This window comes from Triticum aestivum, chromosome 4B (genome assembly GCF_018294505.1).
Source record: "Triticum aestivum cultivar Chinese Spring chromosome 4B, IWGSC CS RefSeq v2.1, whole genome shotgun sequence".
NCBI lineage: Eukaryota > Viridiplantae > Streptophyta > Magnoliopsida > Poales > Poaceae > Triticum > Triticum aestivum.
The window spans coordinates 353221781-353240248 of record NC_057804.1 but is presented as its reverse complement, the minus strand read 5'-3'; positions in this window follow the sequence as shown (position 1 = coordinate 353240248).

The following is an 18468-nucleotide window of genomic DNA, read 5'->3' as shown; positions in this document are numbered from 1 at the left end:
GCAGTAAAAGAGAGCAGGAGCGAGAGAGTGGGATTTTATCGGAATGAACAAGGGGGTTTTGCTTGCCTGGCACTTCTGAAGATAATATAGTTCTTCATCGGTGTCATCGAACTCATCGTCGAACCACGTCTATCGAGAGGGGACAAACACCGGCAAACAAGGAAGAGCATAATCAATGCAATGCACAATATGATGCATGATCATGACATGGCAATATGTTGTTGATTGAGCTAATGCAACTAACAACAAGTTAAATAGAGTTGGTTTGAATCCAAGATTCAAATTCAAACTCCATATGTGGATATTTGAATGCCATTTAATTGAATTGTCCTAATCAGTAGCTATAAGTTGTTCTAACATGCATGAAAAAGGTACAGATGGATAGATTGGATTTTTCTGATCATTTTTCATATATAAATTATTTAATTTGGAGTTACGGCTGAATTTCTATGAATTTTAGAAGTTTATGCAACTTTCTGGAATTTCTTGAATTAAATTAAATCCAGAAAATAACTAATTGCGTCAGCACTACGTCACTATGACGTCAGCGGTCAATAGGCGTCGACCAGGTCAAACCTGACATGTGGGGCCCACTGGTCAGTGACCCAAGGCCAGTTAGCGTCGCTGACAGGTGGCCCTGGTCAACTGCCACGTCAGCCAGTCAACCCTGACGCGTGGGCCCGCTAGTTTTGTTAATTAATCTAGCTTAAAACTAAACAGCGGCTTAATTGGGTAGCAGGGCCCACTGTCATTGTCTAGAGGGTGGGGTTGTTTAGTGGGGTTAGCCGCTAATGACGTGCCACATCAGCTTCGCCGAAGTATGGCCGGCGGCGACCTCTAAACGCGGCGAAGGAACACTGGAGGGGCTCGGGTTTCGCCTACAGTGCACCGTTCGATGCGCCCTTTGGCTCTACGGATAGCTGGGACTCGCGCGCATCCAACACGACTAGCGGCAGCAGCCAGGGTGGACCGAGCTCGCCGGAACGAGCTCACAGCGGCGGCCGGAGTTCGAGCATCGACCGAGTCGACACCACAGAGCATGTTAGGAGCAGCGGTTGGTTGTTTTGAGCTCCTGGAGACGCGCTGAGCACGTTGCTATGCTCGTATGTGAGCGGAAGAGCTCAGGAGCACGGGCCTGCCGGCCATGGCGGACGGCGGTGCGGGAGCTCGTGGAGTACTGCGCTTCGACACGCGGACGACGAGGGAAGAAGGGGGGAAAGGGACCAGGGCTCACGGCGAGGTGAAGGGTGCAGACGGAGGGCTGGGGACAACCCGGTTGGCGCGAATCGGCGCCGGCGATCTCGGTGGCCCGAGGTAGAAGACGACAACATCGAGGGCGTTGTGGTGCTTCCCAGCTCACGAAGCTCGGTGGAGTTGACGGGGATGGCGTGGCGGATCTCTCGAGCACGTTGGATGGGCGAGGGAGGGCCGGTGGCCGTGGCAACAGCGAGCGGCGGCGATGGCTGCGCTCGGGTGAGCTCGGGGGGAGAGAGCCAGGGGAGGGGAGAGAGAGCAGCGAGTGAGGGAGAGGGGACAGGGTCTTCGGGCGTCTCCGTGGCGCTGGTAGAAGGCCCGGGGCTCCCAGGTGGAAGCAGGAGGTGGCCGAGGGCTCTCGGGCATGCGCCACGCCTCGCCTCCGCCTGCCTGGCGAGAGGAAGCAGGTGGCTGGCATGGGCCAGCACAGTGCTGGGCCGGCCAGCGGGCTGCCAGGTGGGCTGCGCCAGGTAAGTCCTTCTCTCTCTCTTTTATTTGTTTTAGTTTTCTATTTCTTCTGTAGTTGTTTGGGCTTTATTAAAAATACGAGGGCACTTCTAAAAATCCTTAAAATAATTGTGGGCACCTTCTGAAATGTATGCAACAGCCCACGTTTAGTTTCAGAATTATTTGAGCATTTAAATTATTTTAGCATTCGAATGCCCAAATTCAAATATTTTATGAGTTAATTCAAAAATCCATAAATGGCCAAGAAATATGCTCATCATTTTTGGCAGAGGTTTTCACCTTTATCAAAAATCATGAACATTTCCAAAGGCATTTTGGGTTCATTGAAAATATTTTTGTTGAACCTAGTTGAATTCAATTGGTGCTAGGGTTTCAACAATCCCCATTTCAGGTTTAAAAGAAATTTAAACATGATGCAACACATGACTAACTAGCCCAGAGCAAACCAGAACTAAGGATGTGACACAATGGAAGGAGAAGATAGCGAGAAGGATAACAGAGCAGGGGTCCAGATGCAACAGTTGGATCTGGTAATTTGAGATTACAGCGTTGAAGAAAGGAGAGAAGGGGGGGACCAGACCCGCAAGGAGAGCGTTGTCAGGACCCCGACTCAATGCCACATCGATCTAGCATGTAACACCTCATATCACTTTGCGGCCTCATGCACGGTATCCTCACGGGTGTCGCCTTACCTCTGCCTGGGACCGTTTGCGCCTTTTGGCACACGTATATGATAGTGTCGCTAGCATCCATATGATAAGGAGCCCGGGCTGACATGGCTAGTCGTAAACCCAAAGTGGCACAAACTTACAGGGACAGGCATCCATGACCCAACATCAAACGTGTCGGTCATCAGCGAGTGAATCCAGGCTATAGCACTGGGCTAGTAGGACTCCGGTGAATCGGGCTGTAGCGGGCTAACAGGACTCCGGTATTCATCGCGTGACATTTCCCCGAAGGGACAGACACAGGAACGAAGAAGGACACATGCCGGCCAGCCTAAGTGTTCTGGAGCAGTAGCAAGCTACCATGGCTCAGTGGAAGCACTAGGAGACATTTCCCGGTAAGAGAGGCTACTAAGGATAAACAACTAGATAGTCAGATCCCACACATACCAAGCATTTCAATAACATACACACAATATGCTCGATATGTGCAAATACAACATGGCATCACAACATGACTCTACAACTCAAGTATTTTATTCAATAGGCTCTGAGGAGCGAGATATTACAAACATGGGTATCACGACCCAACATTCAAAACATACAAGTCAAAGCACATGCGGAAGCTTAACATGTCTGAGTACAGACAACTACAAATGAAAAAGGCTGAGAAGCCTGACAAACTACCCGATCCTGCCGAGGGCACAAGATCGTAGCTGAGGTAACAAGCTAAACGTCGAAGTCCACACGGAACTACTAATGAGACTGAAGTCTCTCTGCAAAAACATAAAATAGGCAAACGTGAGTACAAATGTACCCAACAAGACTTACATCAGAACTAACTACATATGCATCATTATCAACAAAGGGGGTGGTGGAGTTTAACTGCAGCAAGCCAGCTTTGACTCGGTGGCTACCCTGAACTACGACTGCAAGTGACTCTTTCGAGGTGGCGCACACGAGTCCACTTATTCACCATATCAATACACCACAATGGATCCGCTCCCGTCTCCCTACGAGAACGCCATCCATAGCACTCACACTTATCTTGCGCATTTTAGAGTATCCACTTTCACTTGTCTATGAACTGTACAGGCAACCCAGAAGTCCTTTATCGCGGACATGGCTATTCGAATAGATCATATTAACCCTGCAGGGGTGTACTTCTTCACACACGCTCTCACCACTTACCTCCATTTACATGACATGTACTCGGCAACCTTCAAGCGGAAGCCCAGCGAGGGTGTCGGCCACGACCTGACTAACCACACAAGTCTCTCGTCCAAGTTTATCGCCTATTCGGGTTCCATCCGCAAGGAGATCCGGCCGGGGTATCGCTCACGGCCCCAAACGATGTGTGCAGGGTTCCCAAGTCCACCATCCGGGTGACACTTGGTACACCGGGCCGCTGTGCCTAGTCTGTCCCAAGCCCACCTGTACCGGGTGCCACTTGGTAGACTACTAACACTACCTACAAACACCAGAAACTAGTTGCAACTCCTGGACAGAGATCAGGTTGATTAATAAGTCGAGAGGGGCACTTAAGCATTCCAATGTGTGGTAGTAGCTGTTCATGGATCACAAACACAGAACTCAGTTCCTGAGGACGGCTTCAATGAGACAACCCACCATGTACTCCTACATGGCCTCTCACCGCTACCTTTATCAAATCGTGTTCACACACTTAGCTCACACACAGTAGGACATGTTTACACACCTCCAATTCATCCCCGATGAATCAGACCTGACACAACTCTAAGCAATAGCAGGCATGACAAACAAGCATGAATGAGTAGGCACATCAGGGGCTGAAACAACTCCTACTCATGCTAGTGGGTTTCATCTATTTACTGTGGCAATGACAGGTCATGCAGAGGATAAAGGGGTTCAACTACCGCAACAAGTAACAGTTGTATCATTGTTGTCCTAATGCAGTAAAATAGAGCAGGAGCGAGAGATTGGGATTGTATCGGAATGAACAAGGGGGTTTTGCTTGCCTGGCACATCTGAAGATAATATAGTTCTTCATTGGTGTCATCGATCACATCGTCGGTACCACGTCTACTGAGAGGGAACAATTACCAGCAACACAGAAGGAAACACCATCAATGCAATGCACAATATGATGCATGATCATGACATGGCAATATGCTGTGGTTTGAGCTAATGCAACTAGCAGCAGGTTAAATGAAGTTGGTTTGAACCCTAGGTTCAAATTCAAACTCCATATGTGAAGGTTTAAATGCCATTATAAGATTTGGCCTAAATAGCAGCCCTAAGTTGTTCTATCATGCATGAAAATGGTATAGATGGATAGATTGGATTTTTCTGATCATTTTTCATATATAAATTATTTCATTTGGAGTTACGGTTGAATTTCTATGAATTTTTGAAGTTAGCACTATTTTCTGGAATTTCCTGAGAAAGAATAAATCTAGAAAAACCTATTACTGCGTCAGCATTGCGTCATGCTGACCTCAGCAGGTCAACAGACCCGGTCCAGGTCAAACCTGACGCGTGGGTCCTGCATGTCAGTGACTAACTAAACTAACCTAGTTTAATTAGCACTAACCTAGGTTAAGCTAATTTAGTTTAAACCTAAACTAGATTAGTTAGCCGGGCGGGGCCCGCATGTCATGGACCCAGGGGAGGTCAACCCCCTGGTCAACTGAGGCTAACTAGCCGGCGGCTTGATGCCGGCGATGATAGGTGCGGCGGAGGGCCTTGGGTTCGCTCTCCCGACGCCCAAATGAGCGGCGGAGAGGACCCACGAGAAGCCGAAGCTCGCCCGCATCTAGCGCAGCAAGCAGCAACGGCTAGGGAGGCCGGAGTTCGTCGGAAATGAGCTCGGGGCGGCGGCCGGCGATCGGGCGCAAGTGGCGCGACGGCTACGGTGCAGAGAGAAAAGAACAGAGAGGGGGAGGACAGGCAGCAGCTCACGGCGATCTTCTTGGAGTGGACGGCGAGCTCAGGGAGGGCCCGAGGCACTCGGGGCGTCGAGGGGGATCTCCGGCAACGGCGGTCGGGGACGAGCTCGGTGAGGGCAGAGGGGCGCGCCCAGCGTCGAGTGGCGGAGCGAGGAGGTCGAGGACGTCGAGGCGGAGCTCATGGACTCATCAGAGCGGCGAGGAAATGGCTCAGGGCGCGGTAGCGGCCGCGGCAACGACGGTGGTGCTCGGGCGTGAGAGGGAGGGAGAGCAGAGAAGGGGAGAAGCATGGGAGAGAGTGAGAGCGGTCCAGGGGGGTGTGTGGCATCCTCAGGGCGACGGGGAGACAGGCAGAGAGGCAGGAGGTGGCCTGGGCGTGTGCCCGCGCGCTCCGGCCACGCGCATGCATCCTACTCTCCGAGGTGGAAGACGACAGGGATGGCTGCGATGGTGGGTTGGGCTGCTACAGTAGAAGGCCAGGTAAGTGGGCTGCCAGGTAAGTTCCAGGTAAGTCTCTCTCTCTCTCTTTTATTTCCTGTTTTCTACTTTTCTGTAACTTTGTGGCTTTTCTAAAAATACTTAGGCATTTTCAAAAGTCACCAAACTACACATGCCCATTGTTTAGAACGTATCCAACATGGAACATTTCAGTTTAGGAGTATTTGGACATTTAAAATATTATATAGCTTTTAAATGCCCAAATTCAATTAGAGTATGATTTAATTCACTGACCCAATGTTGTCCTAGTAAAATGTGAACCAATTTTGCCAGAGGTTCTAACCCAGGACAAAAATGATGGACATTTTAGAAGGGCATTTCAGCTTCATTGAAAAAGATTTTAGTAAACCCTAGTTGTCTTCAGGGGGGTGCTGGGGGTTCTGTCATCCCCATTTCAACTTTCTGTGAAAAGTAAACATGATGCAACACCAGATGCTAGCACTAGGCATGGTCAGAGCTAGGGATGTGACAGAATACTAAACTAGATTAGTTAGTCGGGCGGGGCCCGCATGTCATGGACCCAGGGGAGGTCAACCCCCTGGTCAACTGAGGCTAACTCGCCGGCGGCTCAACGCCAGCGACGATAGGTGCGGCGGAGGGCCTTGGGTTCGCTCTCCCGGCGCCTAAATGAGCGGCGGAGAGCACCCACGGGAAGCAGAAGCTCGTCCGCATCTAGCGCGGCAAGCAGCAGCGACTAGGGAGGCCGGAGCTCGTCGGAAACGAGCTCGGGGCGGCGGTCGGCGATCGGGCACAAGTGGCACGGCGGCTACGGTGCACAGAGAAGAGAACAGAGAGGGGGAGGACGGGCAACAGCTCACGGCGATCTTCTTGGAGTGGACGGCGTGCTCAGGGAGGGCCCGAGGCACTCGGGGCGTCGAGGGGGATCTCTGGCGATGGCGGTCGGGGACGAGCTCGGTGAGGGAAGAGGGGCGCGCCCGGCATCGAGTTGCGGAGCGAGGAGGTCGAGGACGTCGAGGCGGAGCTCCTGGACTCATCAGAGGGGCGAGGAAATGGCTCAGGGTGCGGTAGCGGCGGCGGCAGAGACGGTGGTGCTCTGGCGTGAGAGGGAGGGAGACCAGAGAAGGGGAGAAGCACGGGAGAGAGTGAGAGTGGTCGAGGGGGGTGCGTGGCATCCTCAGGGCGACGGGGAGACAGGCAGAGAGGCAGGAGGTGACCTGGGCGTGTGCCCGCGCGCTCCGGCCACGCGCCTGCATCCTACTGTCCGAGGAGGAAGACAACAGGGATGGCTGCGGTGGTGGGCTGGGCTGCTACAGTAGAAGGCCAGGTAAGTTCCAGGTAAGTCTCTCTCTCTCTCTTTTATTTCATGTTTTCTATTTTTCTGTAACTTTGTGGCTTTTCTAAAAATACTTAGGCATTTTCAAAAATCACCAAACTGCACATGCCCATTGTTTAGAACATATCCAACATGGAACATTTCAGTTTAGGAGTATTTGGACATTCAAAATATTATATAGCATTTAAATGCCCAAATGCAATTAGAGTACGATTTAATTCAGTGACCCAATGTTGTCCTAGCAAAATGTGAACCAATTTTGCCAGTTGTTCTAACCCAGGACAAAAATGATGGACATTTTAGAAGGGCATTTCAGGTTCATTGAAAAAGATTTTAGTAAACCCTAGTTGTCTTTAGGGGGGTGCTGGGGGTTCTGTCATCCCCATTTCAACTTTCTGTGAAAAGTAAACATGATGCAACACCAGATGCTAGCACTAGGCATGGTCAAGCTAGGGATGTGACAAGCGTGGAGGTAGATGGGGATCTCGGTGGCACTCATCTCGCTCATGCGCCAGGACGCAGGACGGACGGCCGTCGCCTTCCACTCATTGGAATCGGCTACAAGGGCATGGCAAACCTTGTCCATCCCCTCCTGGTTGATCACCACCGACTGCTGGCTCCAAGGCCGATGGAGGCCCGGCTAGGCGCATGGCTTCCCCTTCTTCCTCCTCAGCTGAGGGTCCATGACTGAAGCCGAAAAAGGGGCGAGGCGCTGGTGCCGGATCTACACACAGAGCGACAAGATTGGGAAGAAAGAAACGAAAGCCAAGCGCGACAATCTACAAAGAGCGGGCTATTCTGGCAACGGGCAACCACTAGGCCTAGAGAATATCAAAGCGGCATGGGGAAGTGGAGACGCCAATGTCCCATCAGTCGCCATGTGTCACCAAGGCTGCAGGCGGTTAGGGCCGACTGGAAGCCAAGTCCGAGCGCGCCATGGGCCCGGGGGCTACTGTCAGCATTCTAGATATGGGGGTATCCGGACCTTCCTGCCTGCGGACAACCACGTGGCTCCATCGACGGCCTGGTACGGCCCATCCTTGACATCAACAACTCAAGACCCTCACAAGGGGCCAAGCCTCGTGAGGCGGACAACGCCAAGACCCCCGAGGGAATCGGCCTATTCAGGCTGGCTCTGAGGGGCAGAGAGTTCTATGCAAGATGCACCTCGCGAGGCTCAGCTCACGTGAGCCATGACGACCAAGGCCAGGCGGGCGCCAGGCTGGCACCAGCGGGCGCAGAGCGCTAGTTTCCTCTTTGGTTCAAGGGAGGCAAGCCGCAGGTGCGGAGTCCTGAGAAATCAGCCAAAGGTTTCCATTCTGGTGCAACAAGACAAAGGCCGCCAGGACAGCTGGACGGAGGACATCACCGAGCCCACTGCAGCGTCACGACCAGGGGCTTTTCACAGGCGAAGACTGCTTTTGTTAGGATAAGTTATACTACTTGTCCCCTTTCAAATTCGGCCGTTGTGGGATCCCTTCCCGCCAACATTTGGAAAGAGGACCAAGGCCACTATAAATAGAACTTAGCCACCACCATATAGGGGGATCGGATCCATTCTCACCCGACCACCTCACCAGCTCTCTTGAGCTCAAGAACACCTCACCTCCTGAGGCCATTTCATCCACTATACCAGTTGTCCTCAGCCCTCCGAGGCAATCCACCGAAACGCTGGAGTAGGGTATTACACCGCAAGGTGGCCCGAACCAAGATAAGCTGATGTGTCTCTTTGTCTCTTTGAGCTCAACGTGCTAGGCTTAGGAGGATCGCGAGTAGGCAAGCTGGTTAGGTTGAGATTTCCGCACGCACCCCAAAGTTTGAACCTTTCAATGGTTTGCGAAACCCGTAATCCGACAATGGCAATCTCCCTTTTCATTCCGTGCCACGAGAATCTTTCCTTCGGGTCTTGATACATCTTGGTTCATCCAGGATGGATGGAATGCGTGGTTTCATGAGCTTCTTGCAAGATCAGATTCTTGAGCTAAATTTTGTTGGGTACACAAATGCGATTCCCAAACCACACAACTCCTTGCTTGTCCACTGAGAACTTGGGGCTTTGCCTGCCTTGATCTTCCTCTTGATGCCTTCAATACTCTTGTGTCCCTTCTGAGCTTCCTTAACATCGTCCATCAGGGTAGGCTTGACTTTGAGGTTGGCCAAGAATCCTGGTGCAACTAGTTCCAATCCGAAGCTTTCAAGTTCTTCATAGAAGGCGGGTAGCCTTTCCTTAAGCATACCATTCAAGGGACAAGCCTTTCGGCTTAAGGCATCTGCTACTACATTAGCCTTTCCAGGGTGTTATTGGACATTGAGGTCATAGTCCTTGATAAACTCTAGCCACCTCCTTTGCCTCATGTTCAATACCTTTTGAGTGAAGATATACTTCAAACTCTTGTGGTCGGTGTATATCTCACACCGCTTCCCTAGAAGGTAATGTCGCCAGGTCTTGAAGGCGTGAACTATAGCTACCAACTCGAGATCATGAGTAGCATAGTTCTCTTCATGAGGACGTAGCTGTCTGGATAGATATGCTAGAACTCTATCTTCTTGCATCAGGACACCTCCAAGTCCGGTTCTTGATGCATCACAATATATCACAAATTCCTTGTGAATAGCAGGTTTGGCCAGAACTGGGGAGGTGGTCAATCTCTTCTTCAGCTCCTGGAAGTTCTCTTCGCACTTTGGTGTCCACTCAAACTTCTTGTCCTTCTTCAAGAGCTGGGTCATAGGTCAAGCAATTCTTGAGAATCCTTCAACAAACTTGCGGTAATATCCTGCAAGTCCGAGGAAGCTTCTGACTTCCTTCACATTGCTTGGGGTTAGCCATTCTGTCATGGCTTGAATCTTGGTGGGAACCACTGACAACCCTTCGGCATTCAATACATGACCCAAGAATCCAACTTCATGCAACCAAAATTCGCACTTGCTGAACTTGGCATAAAGCTGGTGCTCTTGAAGCCTATCTAGGACCATTCTCAAGTGTTGCTCATGCTCTTCTTCAGACTTGGAAAATATGAGTATGTCATCAATGAAGACGAGAACAAACTTATCCAGGTACTCCATGACAACCTTGTTCATGAGGTACATCAAGTAGGCAGGGGCATTGGTTAACCCAAGCGACATGACCATGTACTCATACAAGCCATACTGGGTTACGAATGCCGTCTTCGGGATGTCTTGGGGTCTGATCTTCAGCTAACAGTACCCAGACCTAAGGTCGATCTTGGAAAACACGTTGGCACCATTTAGCTGATCAAACAAGTCTTCAATCTTGGGGAGTGGATACTTGTTCTTGATTGTGACTTCATTAAGGGAATGATAGTCAACACACAATCGGATGGTACCGTCCCTCTTCTCCATAAATAGAACAGGTGATCCCCAAGGTGATGCACTAGGGTGGATAAATCCTTTCCTCAACTGCTCGGCCAGCTGCTTCTCTATTTCTGCTAACTCCTCTGATCCCATTCTATAAGGCTTCTTATAGATGGTTCCTGCTCCGGGCATGAGCTCGATAATGAACTCAATGTCGCGGTCAGGAGGCATTCCCGGTAACTCATCAGGAAATACATCAGGGTATTCACATACAATTGGCACTTGCTCCAGTCCAACTTCTATTAGACAGTTGACTTGGGCGACTTGAGCAGAGGAGGTATTGGAGGCAAACTTAACTTCAACTCCTTGGTGATTGGTCACTATGACAGTCCGGTAGGCACAATCTAATAAGACTTGGTGCTTGCTGAGCCAATCCATTCCCAAGATCATGTCCAAGCCTTGTGATCTTAAGGTGATAAGGTCTGCTAGGAATCTAACTCGTTAATGTTGATCCTGACTCCTTTACATCCTATCTTGACTCTCATCTCGGCTCCGGGTGTTTGTACCACCATGGGATTACTTATGGGTGTAGGGGTCATGCAACTTTTTAATGCAAATCTTTGGGTGATAAATGAATGCGTGGCTCCAGAATCAAACAAGATAGTTGCAGGTGCTGAGTTGACAAGGAACGTACCCAGCACGATGTCCGGGTCTTCCTGGGCTTCTTCTGCAGTGACATGGTTCACACACCCCTTGCCATTGTTGGGCGGGTTGCAGGGAGCTTGGTTCCTTGGGGGCATTCTGCGGCCTTGTCCTAGGTTCCGTGCATTGGGGCGCGGAGCATCAGGCTTCTTGTTGGGTCACACCCTTGAGATGTGTCCTGACTGACCACATCCAAAGCAAGTGACTTGGTTTGGATTGTTGGTCTTGTTGCCACCAATATTATTGGGGTTGTTGTAAGCTAGCCTAGGGTTGCAGTACTGCTGAGGCTGATAGTTGGTGCGTGGTGCAGGAGCTCTTGGCTGCTGATAGGTTGGCCTAACTGGGGCTGGCTGCCACTGGCGAGGCTTCTTGTTGCTCGAGTACCCTTGCTGATCATCTGGCGCTTACGGGTATCATCCAAAGCACGTCGCTTGTCTTCAAGCATGAGTGCCTTGTTCACCAGATCAGGAAAGGTTGGGCATTCACACACCACAAGCAAGTACTGCAGTGTGATTAAGGCCTTCCATGAAGCGCTCTCTTTTGGCAGCATTAGTGCTGACATCCTTAGGAGCATACCTCGACAGAACGCTGAACTTCTGCATGTACTCCTTCGTAGTGCCACTTCGTTGCTTCAGGGTTCGGAACTCACGCTTCTTGATGGCCATGATCTCGGAAGGAATATGAACCTTGCGGAACTCTGCCTTGAAGTCATTCCAAGTGATGGCTTGCCCAGTATGCATGACCTTGAATCCATCCCACCAAGCTCTAGCAGTTACCCCACGACAGTGGGCAGCATAAGCCAGCCTCTCACGGTCTTCAGTGCAACCGACTAGTTCCAATAGATCCTCAATGGTGCGGACCTAATCGTATTCATCCAAGGGTTCAGCAGTCTCAAGGAAGGTGGGTGGTGCATGCTTCTTGAACTGAGCCAACATGGAATGTCCATTGCCATTCCCTGCCGGCTGGCGGTTCTTGGAGACAGCTTGAGCAATCATCTGGAGGGCTGCAATGTTGGCTTTTCATTCCTCCCAGAAGGCTTGGAGAAGCCGAGCCATGTCCATGTTCGGAGGTGGAGGCAGTGGTGGAGTTTGTCCTTGGGTTTGGTCCTGGTTGGTTCCTCCTGGTGTGGATCCTCCGGCTCCTTGCTGCTGGGTAGAGTTACCAGTACGAGTTACACCAGGCATTATGTTGGAGCGGTTAAGGTCTCATAATTGGGAAAGATGAAGGGAAAGCATGGTAGGTTGGGTGCCTAGTAAGGGGATTTGTATGACACAAGTTGTTTTTATGCAAGGGCCAAAAGGGCCAAACACATTTATTAAGAAATTCAAATAGGTGATGTAGTCGTTTACATGTTCCCGAAGGAAGAGCATGACTTCCATCAAACACATCCAAAAGCAAACACAACACTACTTGGTTTCATTTGAACCATTACATGGACTCGACTTTGCATAGGGGATACACGACCTATCCTACCTCAGGGGTTACGGACTAGCACACCCTAGTCTAGAGTTGTGCCTATGTTGTGGAATGCTCGGTCGCATACTCTGGCTCTTCTGGCTCTTCCTCCTTGTCGTCATCAGTCTGAATTTCTTCATCCCTTGAAGGAGTGGGGGAGTGGAGGAGCACAACACGGCGTTGCTTTGCTGGTGGTGTGATGAAGAGCTTGCTGTAGTCCCTCGCCATCAAACGGCGTTGCTGGGGTGGATCTCCATCCTTGGCAGGTGCACCAACTTGGGGTCTTCCGCCTCGATATGTGACTGCGGGTTGTCCAGGGGGAACACCTTCCTTCTTTATCCTATCCATCTTCCCTTGCGCTTGGCGAAGAAGTGCCTTGGTCTCATGGAGTTCCTTTCGGAGCTCCATTGACTCAGAGGCCAAGTGTTGTGCCAAGCTGTCGGCACAAAGGCTAAAGTAGGTTTTGAATTGGAGTGGAAGTCCTTCCTCGAGTGGTGGAGCTGGTGTGCTGCTCTCGTCTTCACCCTCCTTCCGATAAGGCAAGAAGCGGGTTGCCAACTCGTCTGCCATCTCTGGAAGAAGGTTTCGGAGACGGGTTGTGGCACCCCGGCTCAGAGAAAACCGGAACGCCCCATATTCCAGCCCAGAGATCGAGGAGAAGTCTTCTGGAATATGGCACTGCTTAGCATAGAACAAACCAGCTCTTTATTATTACACGAATATGAATACAAGGTCTCCGATATTGCAATGAATAACATCGGTACGACGACACTATGACATCCTCAGTTGCTCTATGCAAGAAGCAGAACAACTCGATGCGGCAGAATAACTCTAGCAGCGGAACAACGACGACGGTGGTGAACTCCACTCCGCAGGGACTCTGGCTGGAACGATTATCCTAGCTCGCAAACAACGACTCCACCGCAAACAAGCAATCAAATCCGGAATGACCTGCAAGCTGACATGACACGCCAGGCTAGTAGATTGAATATACTTGCAAGCTCACAATAACCAGAAGCATTCAAGACAGACAACAGCATGGCAATTACATGTTAAACATGAATTATCATGATATCATCAGAACAATATAACATGGCATGACCAACATAAATACGATACAGCTATCACAACATGAACATATTAATCCGACAATACTAGCATGCAACATGATGACACTATATGCACCATTTATTCTTCTCGGGTTACCTCGCAACCAACACATGCATCACTTACCAACGTCGGACATCACACGATCATCTCAGGATCAAATCAAGCTTGGTATAAACAATACCGTAGCGATCAGTAAATGAACACAAGGAGCTTGATCTTTACCCATGATTCTCGTACAACATCACTAATATCCAACAACTGGGTATCCTCGATACCATTGTGATCCTTACGGCGATCACAACCCGACCAACATTTGTCCCCAAACCGTGATCCTTACGGCGATCACAATCCGACCAATACATGGCCCGTGATCCTTACGGCGATCACAACCCGACCACAAAATGGCATGTGATCCTCACTGCGATCACAACCCGACCACCAAATGGCCCGTGATCCTTACGGCAATCACAACCCACTTATCTCATTGTTATTAAGCACATTATTCTTATTACTGTTGACTCATGGTGTGACCTTCTCTCGACCTGGGCGCTTATCCGTGGGCACGGCTATCGATAGATTTAATATACACTCTACAAAGGTTAGTACACTGTACCTACACTATGGAACCCATGGCCTTGCACTCCCATTCGGGTGGACCAATGGCGTTCCGACAAAACCGTCCTACTGCCATGACACTCTCCCGGCCACTCCTACTCACTCTTCAATGAGCTAAGTCATGGGTGGCCCCGTGCCTACCTCTAGACACAAGGACCACCGTCGTGGCCCAAAACATAAAGGATCCTACATGAGGATCCGCCGGCTATAACAACTACGGGCACACAAGGTTATGCCTGCTTACCGGGCCACGGTACAGCACGCCCATAACCTTCCTTCGTTGGAGGCACCGGCGAGAGGCACGACAATAGACCCATTTAGGACCGTCCCATACCGGTAAGCCTGGTTGCACTGGTCAGCATCGATTCAGCGGCACCATGACTCATCCAACAGTTGTTCAAGTTCAATTTAATCTGGTTAACTTGAATGCAAATATGTTGAGCCATGATAAAATTCATGAACATGATATCAACAACATCATGAGAGTACACATAACTTTCCACCATATCAACAATAAACCATATCCACTGAGCATCTCCAACATCAACAACATACTTACTTGCATGACCATCTCCAACATCAACATGTACTACTAACAAGCAGAAACATATGAAAGGTAATACTAGCAGGTATAACATGATCATAGGGTACAAAACAACATAGCACAAAAGTGAACATGCAAATCTGAACATCACCAGAACAACGATAACCATCTTTTCAACAAGCAAGCATTTAATAAAGATTGAAGTTGAAAACCATGGCTATTGCATGACTATCATGCAAGTGGGTATTGTGTCTTGCCTGGGGATGAAGAAGGCACCGGGGAGAAGTGCGAGAAACTTGCGGAACGAATCGCCGGAAAATGTTCTCTCTCGGAGGGGGATGAATTAGGGCAGGGGAAAAATGGTCATTTTCAGTATGCCAAAACATAATGAAAGTGACACCAACGGAAAGGGCTCGACGAAACCAAGAAGTGAGCGTTGGTTTCATCTGATTTGGAGCTACGAATAAAAAGTTATAAGCGTTTTTCTGCCAGGGACCCATCTGTAATGAAAATATTTTCAACCAGGGGCCTGAATAGAAAAAGTGAAAGCGCATTTGACGAAATGCGTCTCCACTTACGCTGACGTGGCATGGACCGGTCAAAAGGGCAGAGGCGGTGCTGGCTTGTGTGGCTGACTGGTGGGGTCACGGGGCCCACGCGCTGGGTCAATGCCCACATGGCTCCTGTCTTCTTCCTCCTCTTAATGCCCCTGACAGGAATAGAGGAGGCACCGGAGAGGCGCTCCGCCGGTGATGGGGCGAGCTGCTCCAGCCATATCCCGCCCGGCTGAGTGCACCGTCGGGATGGCAAGGACGAGCCGCGCCCTTCCCGGCGAAGGTCGGCGCTGGGGAAGGCTAGGGTGGCCGCGGCAAGGGGTACCCAAGAGGAGCGGCCGGCGGCGGTCAAGCTTGGGGCGAGGGGCTCCGGTCCTCCTGCGACAAGGCGAGAGGGTGGGGAAGAGCACAGGGTCTCGGGGAGTTCTCTGGTGGCTGCAGAAAGGAGGGGGAGGGCTCGGCTGGGGCTAATTTAGCCAAGGCCGAGGCGGCGGCCATGGAGACAAAGGGAGGGCAAGAGGGCTTCTCCGGCTCGGTCAAATGGCTAGGTGGGTTCCTGGGAGTGGTGTGAGGATGGTGGTGAGCTCGGAGAGGCTTGAGGAGGGCTATATATAGCCGGGCGAGAGGGGGGCCAAGCTGGCACGGCCGGCGATGCGTGTCCGGCGCTGCGGACGCGTGTGGTCACGCATGGTCTCGGCGGCAGGCGACGGTGATGCACAGGGAGGAGCTCACGGGGAGGAGGAGGCCAAAGGAGGGGCAGAGGAAATGGCCGAGCACCCTAAAAGCTCAGTTGACCATAGATCTCTCGTGGGCGCTCGTCTGCGAGTGTCGCTGAGGAAGAGGACGGAGGGGGAGATGGGTCCAGGAGAAGGGCGACAACACGGGGAACATGCTGGACATGATCACGGGCTCTAAGGCGCCGAGAGGAGGAGGGGGTCCAGCACAAACAGTGCTCTGGACGCGGCCACTGCACACAGAGCGCGCCAACAGGCATGTCAGTTGCGTGGTCACCATGTGACATGGCACATTAAATGATCTACAACACCTAAAACGTTTTCTAGTTGATAGTCCTTCCAAAGTAGGTTTGATCTGAGGTGGTAACTTGGTGAAAACGTCTCTGGTTAAATAGTTAGTGAGCTCTGAAGTTTACTGCAGTAAACTTTAGCAGCTCAATGTGGTCAACAGGGATATGCTATGGGCCAAACAAGATGTCTAGGGTGTTTAGGATAGGAAGGACTATGGTCCTGGAGGGTTTGAGGATAAAAGGATCAAGATTTACTGCAGTTGCTTCACAACTGCATACTTGGTCCAGAAATGAAGATTAGCAAGATGCACTCACATGGAGTGGTGGAATGGGATGAAACTTGGCAAATACTCATGATATGGACATATAAAGATGTTGTAAAAATCTCATGCCAAATGGACAAACCAAAATAGCACTTGCTTCACAAACATCATTTCTGTCCAGAAACATGGAATAATTATGGTGGTCAAATGGATCATTGAAATGGTGCCAAAATGGGTGGAGAGATGTTTTATTGGTATAAGAATGATCTGGTAATTTATCTGGATTTTTGAAGCAATATAAAATATACTTTCTTCACAACCTGAAAATATAGCCAGAAACAAAGATTTGCTCCTGTGGTCACATATATGATTTTATGGGGCTGATAATGGGTGGAAGGGGTTAATATGAGCACATTAAGGAGTGTGCAAAAGTTCAACTCATTTCGGTACTCCTAGCTAGTACTTCCTTCACAAAGCCTTTTGTCTGATAGAAACTTTGAAAATTCACTGAGGAAGATTGGCTAGGCAAATAAATTTGAACTTGTGCATGGGGCAATTATTTAGACATATAAACATGCCCAAAAAGGTTGGAAGTCAATAGGATAAATATAAATGACACTTCTTTCACAAAGTGCCATTTAGGGCAGAATAGGAAAAGGAATATTGGGGAATTATTTTTCAACATGGCAATGAAACGTTTTGCCATATTTGGTGAAGATATGACCCAAAAAAATTATGAGAATTATTTGGGAATTTTTGGAGTGAGGGAAATATAGGTTGCTTCACAACCTAGGGCAATTTGAGTTATTCCTTTAATAGAAAAGGAATATCCCCAATAAAAAGAATATTGGGATTTTCGCTAGGATGAAAATGACAGGGTCTAGGGAAGGATTTGGGAATGACAAGCCACTCTGTAAACAAAGAAGAGGGCATCTTCTTTAGTTTCCAGACCACTAAGCCACGGAAAAAGAAAACTCGGGCAAAAACCTCGGAAGAATAAAAGAAAAAGAAAGGGCCAAAAATCAGGCTGTCACAAACCTTACCCCCTTAAAGAAATCTCGTCCTCGAGATTTGGTTGCTCAGGGAACAAGTATGAATATTCTGACTTAAGGAAACCGTTTCCAACTCGGGTATCCTTTTTCCTTTATTGTTGTTCCCACAAAAAAATTTATCTGACTGGCCCTGGGTGGTTTGATTCAATGTATCCACATTCTGACAGATCTTACCTGGCTTGCTCATGCTTATATAGGCTCCAATTTATTTTTAGATCTGCTGACTAGCTGAGTGTGATTTAATTATCATGGCTGAAATATATGTCTGTCTTACAAATCCAAAAGTGATTTCCGCTGGGTGTGCCACCTGGAACTGACAACCTTTCATGCAATGATAATCAAATTTTTCTGATGAAAACTCAAGCTTTGACTGATTGCATTGGGTTTCTCCACTAAATTCAGGTCCTTTAGGTTCCAAACAGTGAGTTAAAACATAACCGTTTCCTGACAGATTCTGACTCATCGCAGAAGTTTCTGAATCATGTTAACCGGTTCCATTGTCGTGAGTATCGGATCCGTACCAAATATTTGATTGTCTCCTGTCATGGCCAGCATAAAGGGTTTGGCCTATATGATAATATCTGCAGACTTGACTGACAGTGGTTCTGACGGAAAAATTTTGTTCACGACAGGCTATCCCTGAGGATTCATATAAGTGAGGACTCAGGCTTCCAGACTGTTATTCCTCATGCCGATTACTCATGCTTTAGGCATATCCATGTGGATCAATA